Source organism: Haemaphysalis longicornis, unplaced genomic scaffold (genome assembly GCF_048455015.1).
Source record: "Haemaphysalis longicornis isolate Haplotype H1 unplaced genomic scaffold, Haemaphysalis longicornis Haplotype H1 scaffold_7, whole genome shotgun sequence".
NCBI classification, from domain to species: domain Eukaryota; kingdom Metazoa; phylum Arthropoda; class Arachnida; order Ixodida; family Ixodidae; genus Haemaphysalis; species Haemaphysalis longicornis.
The window spans coordinates 96,915,748-96,934,828 of record NW_027526422.1 but is presented as its reverse complement, the minus strand read 5'-3'; positions in this window follow the sequence as shown (position 1 = coordinate 96,934,828).

Sequence of the window (19,081 nt, the reverse complement as noted above, 5' to 3'; positions counted from 1 at the left end):
CGTAATTTGATGAAGCACGAAGCGTTGGCATCCACTGTGCTGGTTCAAATCTAGGGGTAGAGGCCTTTTTTATTGGCCGAATGTGTTTAATTGGCCGATTCGCCGACGACGTGGCGGATAGTACGGAGAAAAGGCGTGTAGGTGAGATCCGTAGCTCCGGGAGAGACGCCCCGCACTTCACCATCTCCGATGAAGTGGAGCACCGGAGTTCAGCCACTGCGTCCAACTCGGCTCGGCCTTACTGCATGAAACGATACTTGTTAGCTTGAAGCAGCGCAAGGAGGTTTATGCGGCCCGTTTCTCCGCTCAATAACATGTGAATAGCTGATCATGTAGATTTATGAAGTATGACCAATGCTTGATTACAGATAACGTCAGAAACCATATACGTATTGCACGGCGGAACCGAAACCGAAACTGTCTCGAACTCCCATGAAATGTACCACAACGGTACATTCTTACAATTTCACTTCATGCGAATATAGCACCGATGTTTTTCCTAAGGAAAAAATAGGACTGACAAAAGCGCAAATGCGTATGCATGAAATTTAGTACGCTAAACAGCGTCCAATCGTATTTCAAGACAAGTTAGCCTCACAGGAAACGTCACACGACGTGCTTCAACGATACCCAGGATTTTAAACTTTATGTATACGCAGATGATTGTATGTCAATGTTATTGTTTTAGAAGTATCTCTACTACTACTGGCAACAAGCACATGTGTCGGAATGTAGTTTTCGTTTATTCTGGTAGAGTTGTTCAAACCAGTTTCAGTTTTGGTTCCCCGCAGCAACATGCTTGGCCCCCAACGTTACCGCTGGTTGGACGTCGTTGTCGGCGGCATTATAGGTCAGACAAGGATTCCAGACGCGCTTAAAGTCGTAACGTGTACTAGATGACGCGTTCGCAGTGGCTGCATGCCGTCCGCAGAATCGGAGACGCTCAGCTTCTCCCTCAACTCCGGAGCGTGCCTTGCTCGTCTCTGCTTAAGAGGCCGAGGCTCTCACGAGGCCGGCGGATTCGGCTCTGTGCCTCCAAGCTGCCGGTGATATGTCAACACCACGCCAACGAAAACTCGCCAGCGCGTCAGTGTCTGTGTGTACGGTGTCTTTAAACTCGCTCATAAGGCAATGATGATTGCAGCGCATAATGGCGAATGCTGTAGATAAAACATTACCTATACAAAAAAAAAATAAATAAACCGCCCTCCCACCCCCCCCCCCCCCCCAAAAAAAAAAAAAATTTAACCGGAGATTTGAACCTCCTGCTACGAAGCACTGCATCTAGTGCTTCAGAGCACTCGTCCATGCCGCATTTCGTTTATGCATAAAAAACTTCCAGTTATTATGCAAGACAAAAGTTAACTGTTATCTAAGAAGGATAACACCAAGCAGCTACAATATGCAGCCGCCAAAACTTCAGCAAGCAGTCACGCGCGTAACAGGTGCAGCCACTCTAGTGGGTAATTTTCCTTCGCATAGATGCTCTCGGCCAACTCAGCCAGCTCCCAAAAAACGGACTTCGTCAGGCGGGGGAGTTTCACATTCCGGTCAGGCATGCGGCACTTCTACAAGGTATACAATTCCATCACAAAAATATATCATAGTGCACTCCAGTAGTATCTAGAGAAGGCAAGAACAGCACTGTGTAAGGGGCATGGACACGTAAACGTGTACATGTCCCTTTTAACAGTTTGTGGCAAAACATCCCAAAAACCACCACATCCAGGCACAAAACAAAGCAACGATTAATGGCTTCTGGTTGATATAAGCGGCAAATATCCGAGCAAGAGATCGACGTTCGTTTGTAGCGCAAGTTGTTTTCACTAAGAGTTTTGATGTAAGCAGCTTAAAGGAATTTTTTTTGCCTCCATCAAATCCCCACAAATATGTTTCACTAGAGACTGCGTTATTCAGGCGGGTAAAAAGAGATTGCACATGTGCGATCGTGCTGCAGACCTCTGTGCTAGCTCACCCTTAGGAAAAAGTGTTTCCCGTACCTTGGATTTACGCTTTACAAAGAGAGTATTGGTCGATTTTCTGGCTTATTACTAACATTATAAGCGCTGAATCTTCTCCCACTTTTTATTGGCCTTAGATTTTCTACTAGCGTACCAGTTGCACGGGCAAATGCAGCTGGTGAAGCGAACTCAGTGAAGCGTCGTAAGCCAATATACGTATTGCATGTGCGCTAGCGTAGATATACATTGACTTGGACTTTTCGCAAACAAGCAAAATAAAGCCACATTCTTCCAGACACAATTCTTGTCATGGCTTAGCTTTAACTTCGGGAATGAATTGCGACGACCCGCGGGCGGCCGGCATAGGGTCGGCGAGCCGCAGTGGGCGTAGTCAAAGCCTACAAGAGTAAATGCCATACGAAATTAAATAGGCAAGGAGGCAGCAAAGATTAGGACAACACTTTAAAATAATTTATAAGAAAGTTGCGTAAACGCAACCAGTGTGGTCGAAGCCCTAGGGACTCCAGACTATAATCTCCAGAAGTAATCCCGCCATGTTTACAAATAACTTCACTGCCACCAATGGGTAATGCGACTTCCATACACACGGTGATGTGTATAGAAAAACGTCACAGGTGGTTCGCATGTGTTAGTGGGCATTCCTGTTGTTAAGGTTGCATATTCCTGCTTTCCGAAAAAAAAAAGCCCGTTCTCCATCATATTTGAACTTCGTTAGAACGGTGGCTTGGGCTATTTGGTGCATACTAACTGAATTCGTAACAGCGCAAAAAGACGTGCAAAAAACACCGCCGTGTGAAGTCGTTTCTTGCCGTGTCTTTCGCGCTTTTTGAATTCAGTTAGTCACATTTAAATGCTTGAAGAATTTGGCGGGTATTCTCAACCCTCTGCCGACACTATGGCCAACACAAATCGCGCAGGTATTGCCGTCCGCTAAACCGTCGAATACGTGCTGAGACGTCCCACAGACCGCTTAAAACGTGCCGCCGCATTTCTAAAAACAAATATGTACCTTCCGCTCTTACAAGAAGTGGACAAAAATGAATCACCACGCTTCGTCTTGAGCTGCAACAAAGAACTCGACAGGCTTTCACCGAACCGCGTCCCAACCAATTTTTTTAACCCCCTTGGTCCCAACAGCGTAATGATGTCAGTAGCCGGGAAATTGAGGCCCGACAACAACACTTTTGTAGAAGGGTGGCGTAAATACACTGCACTGTCGCCCTTGAGGGTCAATATCCCGCCGTTATTTAGCTTACTCAATTCCTTAAAACAGTTCAATGATCACAAACGAACCAAACATATAACCTTTCGGGCTTTATTCATTCACTCTGGTGAGGGCGGTATTGCGCACAATCTTGCGCAGGATCGAAAGGCAGCGCAGGAAAATGGGGCAATTTCTGATATTTAGAAACAGTTATGCTTCCAGGTAGAAAGACTAAAGTTATTTGAATGATATAAAGGGGACCTGTGCACTCCCGCGAACCCATCTAATTTATAAAAGAAAATAGCCAAGTGCACAATTGAGAAATTGAATGTTCGCAGAGTTCAGGTGGGCATGCTTAAGTGCTGCCCGTGTCCATGCGGCGGGAAGGAACTTGAGTTCGTTCGTAGGAAGATATTATTTTAAATGCATAGCATTTTAGTAACTCACAATGTCACGCGGCGTTGGCGTGCCTTGTCGTAGTCCGCATGCGCGTCTTGTCGTAGTCCGCATGCGCGCCTTGTCGTAGTCCGCAGCCAGGAAGAAATAAAATAACAGTTTCCGGCGCCCGGTTTCGAACCCATGACGCCGCGGGCGGAACGCAAGGTGCCCGGCGCCCTACCGACCGAGCCACGAAACCGACACACATTTCGACGCACCGAACGCGCCTTATATCCTTCACTCATTTCTCGTTTGTTTCGAAAGCGCCACAAGTTGTCCCGCGCCTCCAAAAGCTGGCGACACGGGTCCCGCAATCAAGAGATACGACTTGCCGGCGCACCCCCTCGGAAATGCTGTGCATTTGATCGTGCCCCTCGCGAGGGGGATGTCTTTTTTAGATAGGCTCTTGGCGCTTTCTTGCTAAGGAGACTAATAAATCTCGCACACCCTAACACAGGCACACACAGGCATAAAGGAGAATCCAGCGCATTCGCAAAAATGTTTGTTGTGGGCACTCTTCAGTCGATATGACAGTGATAACATATATCTCGTAAACTAGAGTAATTTCATCTTCGTGAAGCTGTTCGGAAATAGCGTTCCTGACCACGTGGAAAGGGAACGACGAGGGTATATTAAAATTTAAAATATCGTGTACTTAAGCGAAGTTATATACTCGCACCTGAAATGCAGACGTTCTCGCTATTAATTTGGTGAATTGGGTTGTGAAGGTGATGGTAGAGAGCTTCAGACGTTCATAGAATACTGAAGAGCCTGAATGTTCAACGAGACGAAAGATCCACCGAGCCTGAATGTCCAACTAGGCGAAAGATCCAACGAGACGAAAGGTCCAATCGAGCCTGAATGTCCAACGATACGAAAGATCGACCGAGCCTGAATGTCCAACTAGGCGAAAGATACAACGAGACGAAAGGTCCAATCGAGCCTGAATGTCCAACGAGACGAAAGATCCACCGAGCCTGAATGTCCAACTAGGTGAAAGATCCAACGAGACGAAAGGTCCAATCGAGCCTGAATGTCCAACGAGACGAAAGATCCACCGAGCCTGAATGTCCAACTAGGCGAAAGATACAACGAGACGAAAGGTCCAATCGAGCCTGAATGTCCAACGAGACGAAAGATCCACCGAGCCTGAATGTCCAACTAGACGAAAGATCCAACGAGACGAAAGGTCCAATCGAGCCTGAATGTCCAACGAGACGAAAGATCCACCGAGCCTGAATGTCCAACTAGGCGAAAGATACAACGAGACGAAAGGTCCAATCGAGCCTGAATGTCCAACGAGACGAAAGATCCACCGAGCCTGAATGTCCAACTAGGCGAAAGATCTAACGAGACGAAAGGTCCAATCGAGCCTGAATGTCCAACGAGACGAAAGATCCACCGAGCCTGAATGTCCAACTAGGCGAAAGATCCAACGAGACGAAAGGTCCAATCGAGCCTGAATGTCCAACGAGACGAAAGATCCACCGAGACGGAAGGTCCAATCGAGCCTGAATGTCCAACGTGACGAAAGATCCAACGAGACGGAATATCCACTGTTGGACCTTTCGTCTCGTTGGACCTTTAGACGCTGAATTTGCCCCGACCCCGGAATCCACCCGCCCCCGCGACCTTCACTGGGTAAGCCAAACCCTTTGTCTTCCCTTGCGAGAACACTGCAGTAGGACAGGACTATCCTCCCTACTGTGGCTGCTGGTCTGTTTGCATGCGCAACGATATTAGCTACAATAAACCTGTTTATTGTTTGTTGTGAGTCCGTGGTGTCTTTTTTCGCCCGAACCCTGCGCCACGCGCGACTTTGCGCACGGGGGGTGGGAGTCGCGTGAGAGCCGCCAAGTACGGCGGCTCTCACGGCGGGACGATTGCGTACGTCCCGCCGTGAGACTTACGCGGCGGGACGTACGGCGGGACGATTGCGTAAACGCTAGCAGGTGAGGTTCGCTTCACAGGCTAGCCTTACGTAGGCGACCCCACAATGCACACTGGGAATTGGCCGCACGTATGGTAGACATCCTTATCTAATAAACAGTGCAGAACGACCAGTCTGCAACAGTTCCGGAAGGCGGATGTGGTCCCCATACCTTCATTAATTGTACAGCACTTGAGGACACTAGACACCGGCACTTTCCTGAGATGTTTAGATAAGCCATTCCTCCACACCCATCACTATTTTTAGAAGATGGACCTATGTTTACCCAAAATCATCTTTTAACTTACATTCGCGATGTTGGATTCATTCAGTTCATTACGTACCACGCGTATCTCCCGAATGGTGTACGCCAGTACCTTCACATTTCTTTCTAAAGCAGGGGACGTGTTTTAGGCTCCCGGCACTTTTTATTCCCGGCAGTCATTTTCGTCTCTCAAGATGACCATCTTCAGCTTTTCTACGGATGGCCTTTTACTACCCCACGACAAGTACTATATGTTTGCTGCCTCACATTCATGCCATTTATATTTTACTGACTGAAAGAACACTCACCTAGACCAGACGCTCTTTGGCCTCGACACCCTTGCACCGTGAACACATAACTACTACTACGAGTCCCTTAATACACATACCGCGGTTGCTCAGTGGCTAGGGCGTTGTGCTGCTGAGCCCAAGGACGCGGGTTTGATCCCGGCCGTGGTGGATGCTTTTCAGAATGAGGCGAAAAGCGAAAACGCCCGTGTATTGATGTTATTGATATAGAGCCTTCCAGTACGACGTGCCTCATAGCCCAGGCGTAGTTTCGTCGTGTTAAATTCAATAATCAATAGTCGTTACATTTGCGAGATCAAGGTCTTTTCTATGCGCTCACCTATGTCATCGAGATCATGCCTACAGCGAAATTGTCCAACAAAGCAGCATTTTAGCCAAAAGCTGGTAACAGTAGATCTCTTGTTACTTCTTCCGGACTCCTCTCTGATCTACAAACTTTCCGGTAGCTACTAGGGCCCTGTTATGGAAACCAGTGTAATCATTTATACATACCGATCAGGGTGTTACAGCTCATTTTAAAATCCTGTTCTCTACGGTGAGGGTATAAAACCCTCCCTGCGCCTGTTGGGGGTTGACGAGCGGGTACACCGAGGGACCGCCCGGGAGCACCCAGAGCCTTGAGAGATCACACGCAAAAAGTCGGCTTCCAGTGGGAAAACCACCCAGCTCCACCGGCAGCTTGATTTATAGGCTACGGCACGATAGCCGGAGGGCGCTGCACTCTTTCCTCCGCGGGAGTACGCGGGGGCTGCCGCCGCTTTGGCGCGTGCTTTTTTCGCTGCGCGCGTGCTGCGATTCTCCCGCTACGATGAGGTCCGGATAAAATTTTCTTTAGACTTCTGAAAGCATGCACGTTAGCACGCGTCCAAAAAGTTCGGTTTCCACGTAGAGTAGCTGCTGGTTCCATTTTTACCGGCGCTTGTCTTGTCGTCTGCTAGAGACGCGTAGTCTGCTACGCTCCAGTCGAACGGCCGAGTGCCCCGGCGGTTTCACAGGATGAAACATGCTCTTTGGGTGGTCGTCGGCTGCCGCCTTTTTGTCGTCCAGGCGACAGATGTGCAACTTGTCCGATCGCATTTTTCTTCACCACCCGTCCTTTCACCACCCGCGCTTTCTTCACGTGTTCGTACTTAGAACATTTGGATTTTATGGACTACAGGAACATTAAGGCTTACAAAAAATGGGACATAGACGTGATTGATTCCCGTTAATGAATTATTTATAACCCTTGAATTTATCATCTGCCTCATATGAAAGACACATTAAAGAGGCACACGCTATTAAAGGGGTGCCCTGACAAACCCGCATTTCCATTTTGTTTGGGATTGAAGGAATTTTGAGGGAGCTCCTTCCGAGAGTCATGGTGTAGGCAAAGATGTCCCCGCTATTTTCGCAATGCGGTTTGCAGCTCTTTTATTTACTATGCGCAAATGTAGGAAAAATAAATAAAACGCTTTAACAGCAATCAACTCACCATATATGGACGTTATCGAAAGGCACCAGTCAAACAACTCCCAAGTTCACTTATTATAGCCGGAAACAATCATTGGCAGCCCGCATTTTTTAAGAAAAAGGAGCCGGTGACTCAGAATAATTTAAAACCCTAGTTGGCATTTTCAAAGACGGGAATTGTAAACTGAAAGTGGGGAAGTACAAACAAAAATGTGCCATCTACTTGGCCCTTCGAACCGCAGGGATCCATGCTTGCCGTATTTCCTTTTGGTAAGCTTTTCTACGGGATCTGTAGAATTTCACGGGTGGATTCTTATCTTTCGTCTTCTTGCTACTGCTGTGACAGCCGACCACGGCTTTTAGTTCCACCACCCCAGACATCGCGAAACGACTGCATTCGGTGGACGGCTTTTCGGCGGTATCGAATGGAAGCAGACGCCCGCCAGCCCGCTCTGTCGCGTCTGACAAGTGCACGTGCAGCTCGGGCGCACGCTGTCGCACTTCCAGACCCATTTCTGTCCCCCTGCACCGCCTGAGGAATCCGGCCCCCCTACTCTCGAATGCGAACAACGCGGCCGCGGGCCGCACGAGCCACTTAACCCAGCACGTACAAAGGGCAGCGGGGACTCCCCTGACTCCCTCGAAACGAAAAGGACGCCGCTTCGCGATAGAATCAGCGCTGCCCTCGCCCGGCAAACTTTATGTTCGCCTCCCTGTTAGCCCTCTCGTACATTTATGTTGACAGTCACCCGACCAAGTTCTAGACAATATGTGAGGGTTTACCACTTTTCGAAGACGATTTTCTACGGTGTCAAATAAAATCTACTGAATTGGCTATGGTAGTGACGAAAATATTTCTTCTCGTCTGATTATTTGCATCGCAATGATGCCAATAAAATATGTAGATGAACCATTCGTATATTTTGTCCATTACTAAGCTTCCAACTTCCAGTAAAAAGTTAACCCGGCCTCAATCTCCTTGTGTCGTGTTCTTTGCAGTATTAATAGGCATCATGCACAAACTCTTTCTGAATTCCACAAGAACGCTTCGAGACGCGGCGATCAAAAAGGTGTGTTCGCAGAGCATTAGCTGTTCTTTATGGCGCCCCGTTTACACTAGAGTGAACGAACAAAATTTCTAGTGTTTTTTTTTCTGTGTAACTATTTCCAGTGCGTTAGAGATGTCGACAAGTTAGTTCAACTTAAAGCAGTCATATTGTTCTCGAGCCTGTAGCCTAGAATATTTTCACGGGACACTGCGGTCAATCCCTATGGCGCCATGGCCAACCATCAATGACACTTACGGCGAGGAGGAAGATAGGGGGGGGGGGGGGCGCAGCCTGCACGAGCTCTGGAATTGCCGCTATGGAATTGATGTCACTAGTTGAACCTCTTTATAACATACACTGATATAGCGAATTATCGCCTATAGCGAACTACATACAAATTTTGGTTGGTCACGCCTTATTTCAGGCACTTATTCTTTTACAACGAAACTGAAACCGGGAGAGCCGCGCGCTATATCGGTTATAACGAAGAAATATTTGACTAGGAGGCTTAGAAGCTACTTGAAGAAGCCACCCGGCATCCGAAACAGCGCCGCAGATGTATAAAAACCCTTTTGTTCGTGGACACTGGAAAACTCCATCCTGCTCAGTGCTGTGAGTAGCCACCAGATGAAGATCACATCCTTCACCAAATAAATTAGGACGCAGGCCTGTTTTGACAAGTGAACTTTGTTCTGTTGTAATTTCACGTACTCACTGTTCGGGTTCACTGCGCTTCAAATGCTACAAAGAAAAAGGTAAGGGTTACCTTGTTTATAGTGAATTCGAAGCCTAAAAACTGCATTTTGTATCAAGTTTCTTTGCGCGATCCACATTGTCAATTTGTTAATGCCGGTTTTTATCTCTGCTGTTACAAAGAATATAGGATATAACGAACTAATCTGCTGTCCCGATACTACTTCGTTACAACGAGGTTCGACTGTAGATCGCTTCACCCCGTCTCATCGTCTAATCACTGTACTGCCGCCGCGTAACAATATCAACAACCGTAACCGCGCTCAACCATGCACTCACCTGCTGTTAAGCCTGTAGACTCACATCAAGGCGCGACCACTTGAAGGATAAAAGGAACCCCACCGTTGCCGTGAGCGACCAGCTACACCAACGCTGCAACGAAATCTGAACCGCGGTACGCGCCATGCAGTCGTAGTGGTTGAAGAATGATGACACGGCACACGCGATGACGCAGCAACGACGCGTGCCTAGCAACACTGGTCTACGTGCTCATCACGGCTGGTGCCACCGACACGTTTCTGGTGGCGTAAGCAGCCTATCTTGCAGAGGCGGCCAAATAGGCGAACAAGTTATGGTGGCCATGCTAGGGTGGCCCAACACGCGAAAAAGCAACCTTTATCAAAAGTAGGCGTCACCGATTGACACCGCCTGTGCATGCTGAAGCAGCCGAAGTCCGCCGCTAGAATGCAGGTTCGTTATGTCTGAACGGCATGGGTAGAGCGTGTGCGAAATGGACGTCATTAAAACGCAAACAACCTGAGAATCCTATACATTACAAAAAGACAGGTCCGCCAGACAGAATGTCAAATGTTCTTTAGCTTCTAACGAGTAGTACCGAGTTTCGGGAATCAGAAAAGAATTGTGTTTGGTCCCTCTTTCATAGGAAGCGGTAGAACACGAAAGTGAAAGGTGCCTTCACAGGAGCAGTTGAATGTTAAAGGAACCTCCTTCATGCGCGAAGGGTTCGCCAGCCTGACCCCGCCAGTCGAAGTGACGCTTACACGCAAGAAACAAAAAAAAAAAATAACCGGTTTATTCCGGAACGGCAAAACCAAAAATGACATGCAGAGAAACCGCAGCTTGTAACACATAACGGTCATGGGAACAACGCGACAGCGGAGGGTGCCTCAATTCATGCGCGCCCCCCATATACGAAGGCGCTGAGGGCGCCTCGATTCCAGCGCCGCCGTACAAGGTGGAGACGCCCTTTGAACGGTCCCGTGCCGCCGCAATTCAGTCTATGTGCTCAACGCGTTGCTCTTTTTAGATGCGACGCTGAGAGCATCTCTTGTCGGCGGCCCTGTCCTTCCTGCGTGCGTCCGTCGTCGTCGTCGGCGTCCGCACTCTCCTCCGCTCACCCCCTCTCCTCACCGTTAGCGAACACTCTCTCGCGGGGGGCATTGGATTGGATTCGATTGGATGGGCTTGGCTTGGCTTGACTTGGATTGGATTGGATTAAAGCGGATTGTGTTGGATTGTGTTGCGTCATAGCCGCGGCAGACACACTGGCGCGCGCCGGCGCGTGCCCAGGTGAGAGCGAACACTCTCTCTCTCAACATCTGCGGGTGTGCGGCCCAGCGCGCTCTCACTCCGCCCGTGGGCGGCGCTGCGCTCGGTGCTGCGCATGTGCAGTACTCTCTCTCTCCGCAGTCTCCTCTCCTTCGGGCGCTCTGCGCATATAACCCGTGTGCCGCTCTCCGGCGGCCTTTCGGTCGACGGTTGCTCTTCGCTTGCGCTTGAACCCCCCCTCAGCGTCGCATCACACCAGGGTTCCCGCGAGGGGAGGTGGGCGTAATTTTTTGTTTCCCACGAGACCCAGCAAAGCGAAACAGGTGAGATAATTCAAACTTCGCCAGTAAACCGCGTTGCGGCGATACGTTTAGCGCGGTTTTGATACAATGACCAGTGTTGCCATCGCTGGGCGTCAGACATCCGCTAAAAAGGAATGAGAAATCCGCCAGATTCCGCTAGATTCTAAAACATATCCGCTAAATTTCCCGCTAGGGCCTATTTTATTTAAAATAACAGTGCAATTCCGTATGATAAATACCTTTATCATTCTTAAAAGCTCCCCAAAACTACGAGAGCTGAAATAATATATAAAAGAGTCTTCCCAGGAGTCTAACAGAACACTTCAAGTTTCAGTGCTGCGGTGGTCGTCATTGGTTAACCTCATCACAGAAGAGGCTAAACGTTATAAATGTTCACACTGATGAAAAAAAAAAAAAGAAATCACCGGTCAACGAAAAACACATCGAGGTCTTCGTCGCCGCTGTCGTCGTCTCACACCATCTCCACAGGACCGCTGGTACTCGTTGAGGGCCCAGAAAGGTGACTTGGTTGCACATACGTTGCAGATGTCCCGATCGCACTAACAACTGCTGCGGGAAGTTCGTAATCAAAACAACTTTTCTGGTGTCATTTCAGTCCCGCTCTGACGACGAGGATGGAGTTTGTTGTTTCGGGCTTCGGCTTGTTCCTCATCTTAGATTTTACTATGTTAAGCTGACTAAACCTCATCTCTACTTCGGCATTTGAATACGGCAGCACGAGCATCGACATGGCAAATCCGGCCAGCTCGGCGAACGGGTTTTCGCCGCAGGCGTCCTTATAGAAGTGAACTTCACACCAGAACGACTGCGTGGACGATATTTGATTCCAGTCCAGAAGGGTGATTTTGCTCCACTGGTTTTGAATTTTTTCGATTGTCTGAGAGCCGTTTTGAAACCTCACGGATTCGTTTGTCTGAGATAGGCGGAGCAAGTGAACAGGGGCCCTCCTAACCTCTGAAGTTAAGCAATTTCTTCATTTTTAGAGGACACGGAAATGGTTTCTTGCAGGGCAATTTTGAATCGGTGCACTGCGTGAGGTATCCGCCAGAAATCCGCTATGTATAAAAATGGCCCGTCAAAAAATCCACTAGCCGCTAGACTAATTTTTTCCCCGTCAGAATAAAATCAAATCTGCCAGATTAAGCGGAAAATCTGCTAAATTGGCATCACTGACAATGACTTGCTTCGGCGGTGAGCGAGTGAGCAAAAATGGCGGCGCCAGCCTGTACGTGTCTCCACCCTGCACTGCGGACACGTGAATCGAGGCACCCTAAAGGCTCTGGCATCAAGGCGCCAACTGTCGGCGCTCATTAGCGTCATCATGCGCTACTTCGCTTCGCCTCTCCTAGACGACCGCACCATCGCAATGAGTCAGGGAAGGCCATAAGGCGCGTTCGTAGAACTGCTGCCGCCTCCGTTCATAGCGCTTGGGGTAGAGCGCCACGTACCTCCCGTTGTGGTGAGAGGCGAGATATTAAACGGGTTCCAGTCCGGGCGTCGCCGCGTCAACGGCACTTTTTCTGTCGACGTGACTTCCGTAACGGATATGATGCCCCCGAGATCTTCGTGTACCCGGGCATAAAACACTTTCGTGTTAAAAAGCAAGAAAAGAGAATGTTGCCTACATATACTAAGCTGTTGAGTGAACACTTGAATGGGGCGATAACCGCGCGCATTCTAAAAACGCACGAGTCGATCATATTTGTGACTCGTTGGTAAAAGATCATGCCCTTACTAATAAAACAATACAAAAGCTCTGCTTCTTCCACAGCAAAGGAAGTCGCGAAATGTAGTTGTCCTCAACGATTGAATGTATTGTATACGAGGGGCTGGCATTAGTCAGGCCTCTTGCTTCAGCACATGACAAAACTTGGAAAAGGTGCGAACGCCGGAACAACGTTTCTTGGTCTGGCTGTAAACTTCTACCCACACCTCGCTATCACATCGCAGCGTATCTGTACTGTTTGCCACATAGGCGGTAGAACTGCCTTGTCATCATTACTAGGTGGCAGATGAGGTCACGACGGTCAATGCTATCATGGCGACGTCCGCATCTTTTCTTTCTACGTCGATTCTTGATAAACAAGTGCGGGTGTTGACGCCGGGAATTTCAAAAGCTAGTTCTTAAGCCGCACGTGGTTGTCCTCACCCGCACTGAGCCGGAAACCTGAACCCGTAACAATGCACGGTCACGGGAAGAGCGTTTCCAACTTCACGCGACATCTTAAGCAGTGCGAGTACAAATCTATTCAACCGGCGGCGTTTAAAAGGGAAAGTCCAAGTGCTACTGTGGGTACTACATTCTGTGAAAAAATCGTTGCTATCTGGTCGAGAAACGGGCCGCCGCTATAAAGAGTACGTAAAAACAATTGGCAGAAATACAGATAATTGTTTGCGGCGCAGCATTCTTACACCAGTATTCTACATTGTGAGCATTTTCACCGCCAAATTTGACTGTAAGTAGCGATATACATGCGTTTTTTTATTTTTTGTAGGTCTTATTCTATTTCGTTTGTTCGGTTAAGTAAATGTCCACTATTATAAGGATTAGGTGTCTCTCCGTGGCTTGACGGGAAGGAAACCTGAAAAGGCGAAGAAGGACGCCATCCACTTCTGAGTCCCACGAGTTGCCCCCACCTCTATCAAGAAGGCTAAAGGCTTGCACTCGAAGAGCTTCGTAAGTACCAAGACCCACAAGGAGTTGTGCCCATTTAGGGTGATCGACACGGAAAGAGGCACCTGGCAGAACGCCTTTGGGCGTTTCCTTCAGAAGTATCTGTCAAAACTGCCGATAGACGACCCTATCTTGGTGCGGAAGCCCCGAATGGTCTGAGTTTTTGGGGACGCAGCCCTCCGACCTTCTGAGTGGCTTGTCGGTAGACCTTAAAGACATGTTCTACTCGCTCCCTCATGCCTTGGTTTTGGAATCGGTGAGTGAGGCCATCGACGTGTTCGGGAACACGAGATTCCAAAGAGTGCGGCATCGGTACGGAAGCCTTCCTTCAGGGGCTAGGGTTTTACCTGCAGTCATCTTTCGTAATTAACAACAAGCTGTTCCTCCAGCGAGAGGGAGTATGCATAGGCGCCTCGATTATACTTGCCGTATTCGACAGGCGTCTGCATGCCATCCTTCCTGAGCTTGCAGTCGTGCGAACGTTTCGGAATGTTGACGACTAGCTCGTGCTGTTCAAGGTATCGGGAAACCCATCAAGCCAAGAAGACAAGCTCCTGGAGGCATTTTCATCTGTTATGACGACCTTCACATTGACGATCGAAGCGCCAGAAGACAAGAAGCTGCGATTCCTTGACCTGGAATAGGCCTTCGGCCGCCACGTGTGGTGGCAATATTCCCCACGTTCACAAAAAGGGCTCCTACCATTCAGTTCGGCACACTCGAAGGTGGTAAAACGTGGGATAGCCGTGGCAGCCATTCAAAACGCAGTGACTAGGTCCTGCCGTCACGACGAACCGCTTGGACAGCCACGTCAGCAGACTGTTGTGACGCTGATTCCCCGAAAACCTGCTTTTGACCCTCCGTCATCGACTTGCCACGAACCGGCGTATTCACAGTGGCGAACTTTGCGCCTACTTGAACTATGCGCCTTTCAGCGACCTCGTGGCTTCTCAATGCGCCAACCGGCCAGCGGCGGTGCTAACAAAAGCATTGCTTGGCGCCCTGCACTGCAGGCCTCGGCGGTGGGCCCGTGCCTCATTGTCTTGGCCTTTTGTGGCGTGTTGTCTTCAATAGGCCACTAGAAGAATATTACCACCGAGGGATGCAAGGCGTCTTCGTGGTAGTGCAACATCGCCAGGACAAGGGAGGGCTCTGACCACGGCGGATTGCCACGGCGGGAGCAACCTGGCGCTCACCTGCCCAGGAGAGGAGGGGTCTCTCGTGCGTGTGCGCGCGTGTGTTTTGTGTTTTGCGGGGTGGCGCTGCCATCAGTGCCATGTTCTGTGATTGGTGCATCCTGACGTCAACCGGAGAAAAGGGGTGAAGGGGAATGGACCCAACGTGCCCTATTTAATCTCGCGCGCGCAGGAGCGCACTGCCCGCTCTCATACCAAAATGTAAATACGTGTATATAAAGTTTCCTTCTTCGTCAACTTGCCCATCATGACTGCCCCGGCACTTCACCAACCTCGGCCCACATCGACCACGCTACCATGGTTCGCAACAGTGGAGACAGCGGTGAAATTCCCAACAGTGGAGTCAGCCCCTGGCTTCCCAACAAGACTCAATTCGGCAGGGTATCCCACGCCATTACTGCGCAGCTCAGCGCAAACCGTTTTGAAACGTGTGCTTTCCAACGGGACTACAAAAAGGTCGCAAGAGAATGCCAGGGGTCGCCTCAACGTCATCCCTTGCGTACACGGCGTGTCACAACCCCTGAAGAAGATAGGGGACAAGGCAGGAGTGCGGACAGTTTTTTCAGCGCCTTATAAACTAACCATCTTGTGCGCAATAGTGAATGATGAAAAGGAACCCAGGGCTACATGTTAAAAATCGCATGTTAAAATCGCATGTTTACATGTTTAAAATCGCATGTTAAATGCGTGCACTGTATAGTATACGAGTTCCCACTTTCGTGCGGGCGCGTCTATGCGGGCCAAAGTGGCAGGTGCGTTAACGAACGTCTTCATGAGCACGCAAATACCATGTGCACAAAATCAGGTAGCAATATTTCCTTGCACAGAAAGAATTGCAAAAAATTGCTACCCCTAGCTCACCGAAACCCGCATCTTAAAACGGTATATATTGTGACGCCCGGTTCCGGGAAATCTTTGAGGCTTCAGTCATAGCCATTAAGGGGGAGGAAGGCGTGAGTTCGCCTTCCGTGGCACTTTGAGAGGGAGATTGCGTATCTGGCCGGATAAAAAGTAATTTGTGTTGTTTTATCGCTTTTACACCCGACGCAGCTTTTTAAGCGCTTTATCTCGTATTTACTGGTGTATGATTACGTTGTTTCCTTCTATTTATTGCCAACTCTAATAAAATTTCACCAGTTGCTAGTCACCGCTCGTGTCTGTTTGCCCTCTCTCTAACCGAGTTTTTCCTGCTGTTTTTCAAAATTACTATCAATTCTCGCACTTTTTGGCGGCAATGTTGCAAAGTTGTTGGTTAAGTTATGTCCCCCATTGTCGTTTCCTGGCCTCCTTTGTGGCCGTCTTTTAGCGCATGACGTGTTATGCTCGAGAGAATGTTCTGTTGTAACCTCCACTCGTAATATTCACGTAAGAAGAACCATAAGCGATTTTTCATGAAGTTAATACGATAGCAAATGGAGAGGGTGTATTCCATCGTTAAATTTAGGGCAAAGTTATGGGTAATATTTGCTGAAGAGCGATATGAATAGCAGGAATCGAAATACAAGGGAGACTATAGAAGTGAACACCTACAGCCCAAATCGGTAAGTACATCGCCCTGTCTTCTGTACAAAAGAAATACACTTTCGTAAACACGGAGTTAATCGAGGCTTGTTCGCAAAAGAGCCGAGATGCACGCTCATAGCGCAAAACACCTCCTCAACAGCGGTTTCATTCTACTCCAACAATGACAAAGACAGTCACTGCGTAGTGGCCGTGGACTGTAATTCGCCGGTGGTTGTAGCGTCCGGCGCAACCAGGGGCAGGTTAGGGTCCACAGGGGCGCTGCGCCACCAATAGAAACACCCGACAACCAAGGTGCCCCCCACAAACCCTGCCACCCCGCTGGCCACGTAGGACAGCCACGAGAATGAGTCGGTCGCGGACACGTCGTCCGAGCCTGGCTTGGGGCTGTCACCTCCTCCACCATCACCGGGGCGCTTGGCAGGCCCATGTGCTCTACAGGGATCAGAACCAGGCTCCAGGAATGGGCGTGGCTCAGGCCTGAGATCCGGGAATGGATCAGGCAGGGGCTGAAGTGGCCGCCGAGACCAAGGTTGGTATGGTGGTTGCGGGGGTGGTGGTCGAGATCGGGGACGGGGCGGTGGCTGAGGTGGCGGTTGCCCAGAACCCCCTCCGCCGCACAGCCCACTGTTCTGGTTGCACACCGTGGGGGCAGGGCAGGCGCTGCACGTAGGACCCTCCTGATAGACAGACTGCCGTAAAATGTTACCCCCGGAGCCATAGTTGCACGTGTACAGAAAAACGTCGGTCCACCTGCCGCCCCTCACGTAGTACTGGAGGTAGCCGCATCCCGGGTAGCGGGTGTTCGCCCAAATCACCTGCGTGAAGTGACCCACGGGTACGGGGCTCCAGTTCGTACTGGTGTACACTGCGATGCGGTTCGGCGAGTAGTACGCGGACTCGTACCACCGTTCGACAGCGTCACGCCAATCTTCCTGAAGTTGGCCCATCGCAAACTGGCTTGCCGAGTTCTGACCTACATAGGGAAACTTCGCCGTTGTCCGGTCCCCTTGCAGATCGTGTTTCAGTTTTCCGACGCCTCTAGTGTCTGTGCAGAGGTCTGCATGCGCCTGCAGTGCAACACGGCCCCGCTTAGTGTAAGGTACGTGCCGAACAACGTGACTCGAGCAAAGGCAAATAATGCCAAATCATTCCACTGCATCACGTTACGGAACCAATCCTAAACGGGGGAGCATTCGCCGTATCATGTTTGACTCAAAGCATGGCATGACGCATCGCTATCACCAATGCCACCCCATCCTCTTCTTTCAAACTAGGAGACGACTCCCTCCTCGCGTTAGGCCCAGCAATGTGAGTGCGACCTTGACACCCGGTAATCGCAAAACAGTGGTGGGGTCCTAGGATCATCATGTCGCTGATCAAGTGCGGATGGATACAACAAGGTCGCAATTAAATTCCCCTTCAGCGATTGATTACTACGCAGCACAATATAATTACCCGTTGCTGTTTCTACTATTTATTGTGCCTACCATCTATCTGACCATTGTCCCTCTCGAGTGATGATCCGCCCTTAATGGAAGTCTGCGATGTCACATTGAAAGCCATGAAGAGCTTACTTTTGGAGCAGCGTTCGTTCTCCTGGGGCTGGGAGGGATACCGCATAGGCGCTTGAAAGGGCCGCACTTGCGTAATTGCAGCTCCGGTACCCTTTTTGAAGTGGCGAAAGTGTGGGAGTATTTCCCGTCAATTACCCACACCGACGGTTTGAAGGCATCGCCCTATTTGGTGCCTGGATAAGCTCGGACATGAAAAATGATTACGTTTGATTGCTCTACGATCACTGACGAAGTCGGAAATTTTGCTGCAGACGATAGTCTTTCTAGGGTTACTTAAACTCAAAAATTTTGGTCTTTCTGTCTGTCTGTCTGTCTGTCTGTCTGTCTGTCTGTCTGTCTGTCTGTCTGTCTGTCTGTCTGTCTGTGTCTTTCACTCGATTCATCCATCCGGCCAAAAGTTAACAAAGTACTTCAAAGAGACGTTTATATGGACAAAACATTTCAAAACTACTTAATGTGTTGGCGATGTTCATATGTCTCCTGATGTGAGAAATGACGTATCCAAGATCACATAAGGGTCACGTTATTGGCCATGCGAGTTATGTCAGTTGGCCAGTGTCGTGTCCAAGAAGCCCAACGCGACCGACAGCTACATGTGTTAGGCTGTGACAGCTGTGTTAATTGCCAGTTCCACAAATATCCATCCAAGTGAACATGTTAGGTTGGTGAGACATACATTATATTTTCTGCACGATTCTTTTTTTAAGCCTCAGTGAATTGTTTTCCACCGAGGCTGTCTATGGCTAGTTTCCATCTGATTCTCCCACGTGAGAGTGAGCGTGGACCAACAAGCGCATGGCAAAAATTCATAACAAGGTAAAACAAGGTCATAGGCTCTTCATATTGCATACAAAACGGCCTATAATGCACCTGTAAGAATATCTGCCCAGTAATGCACTT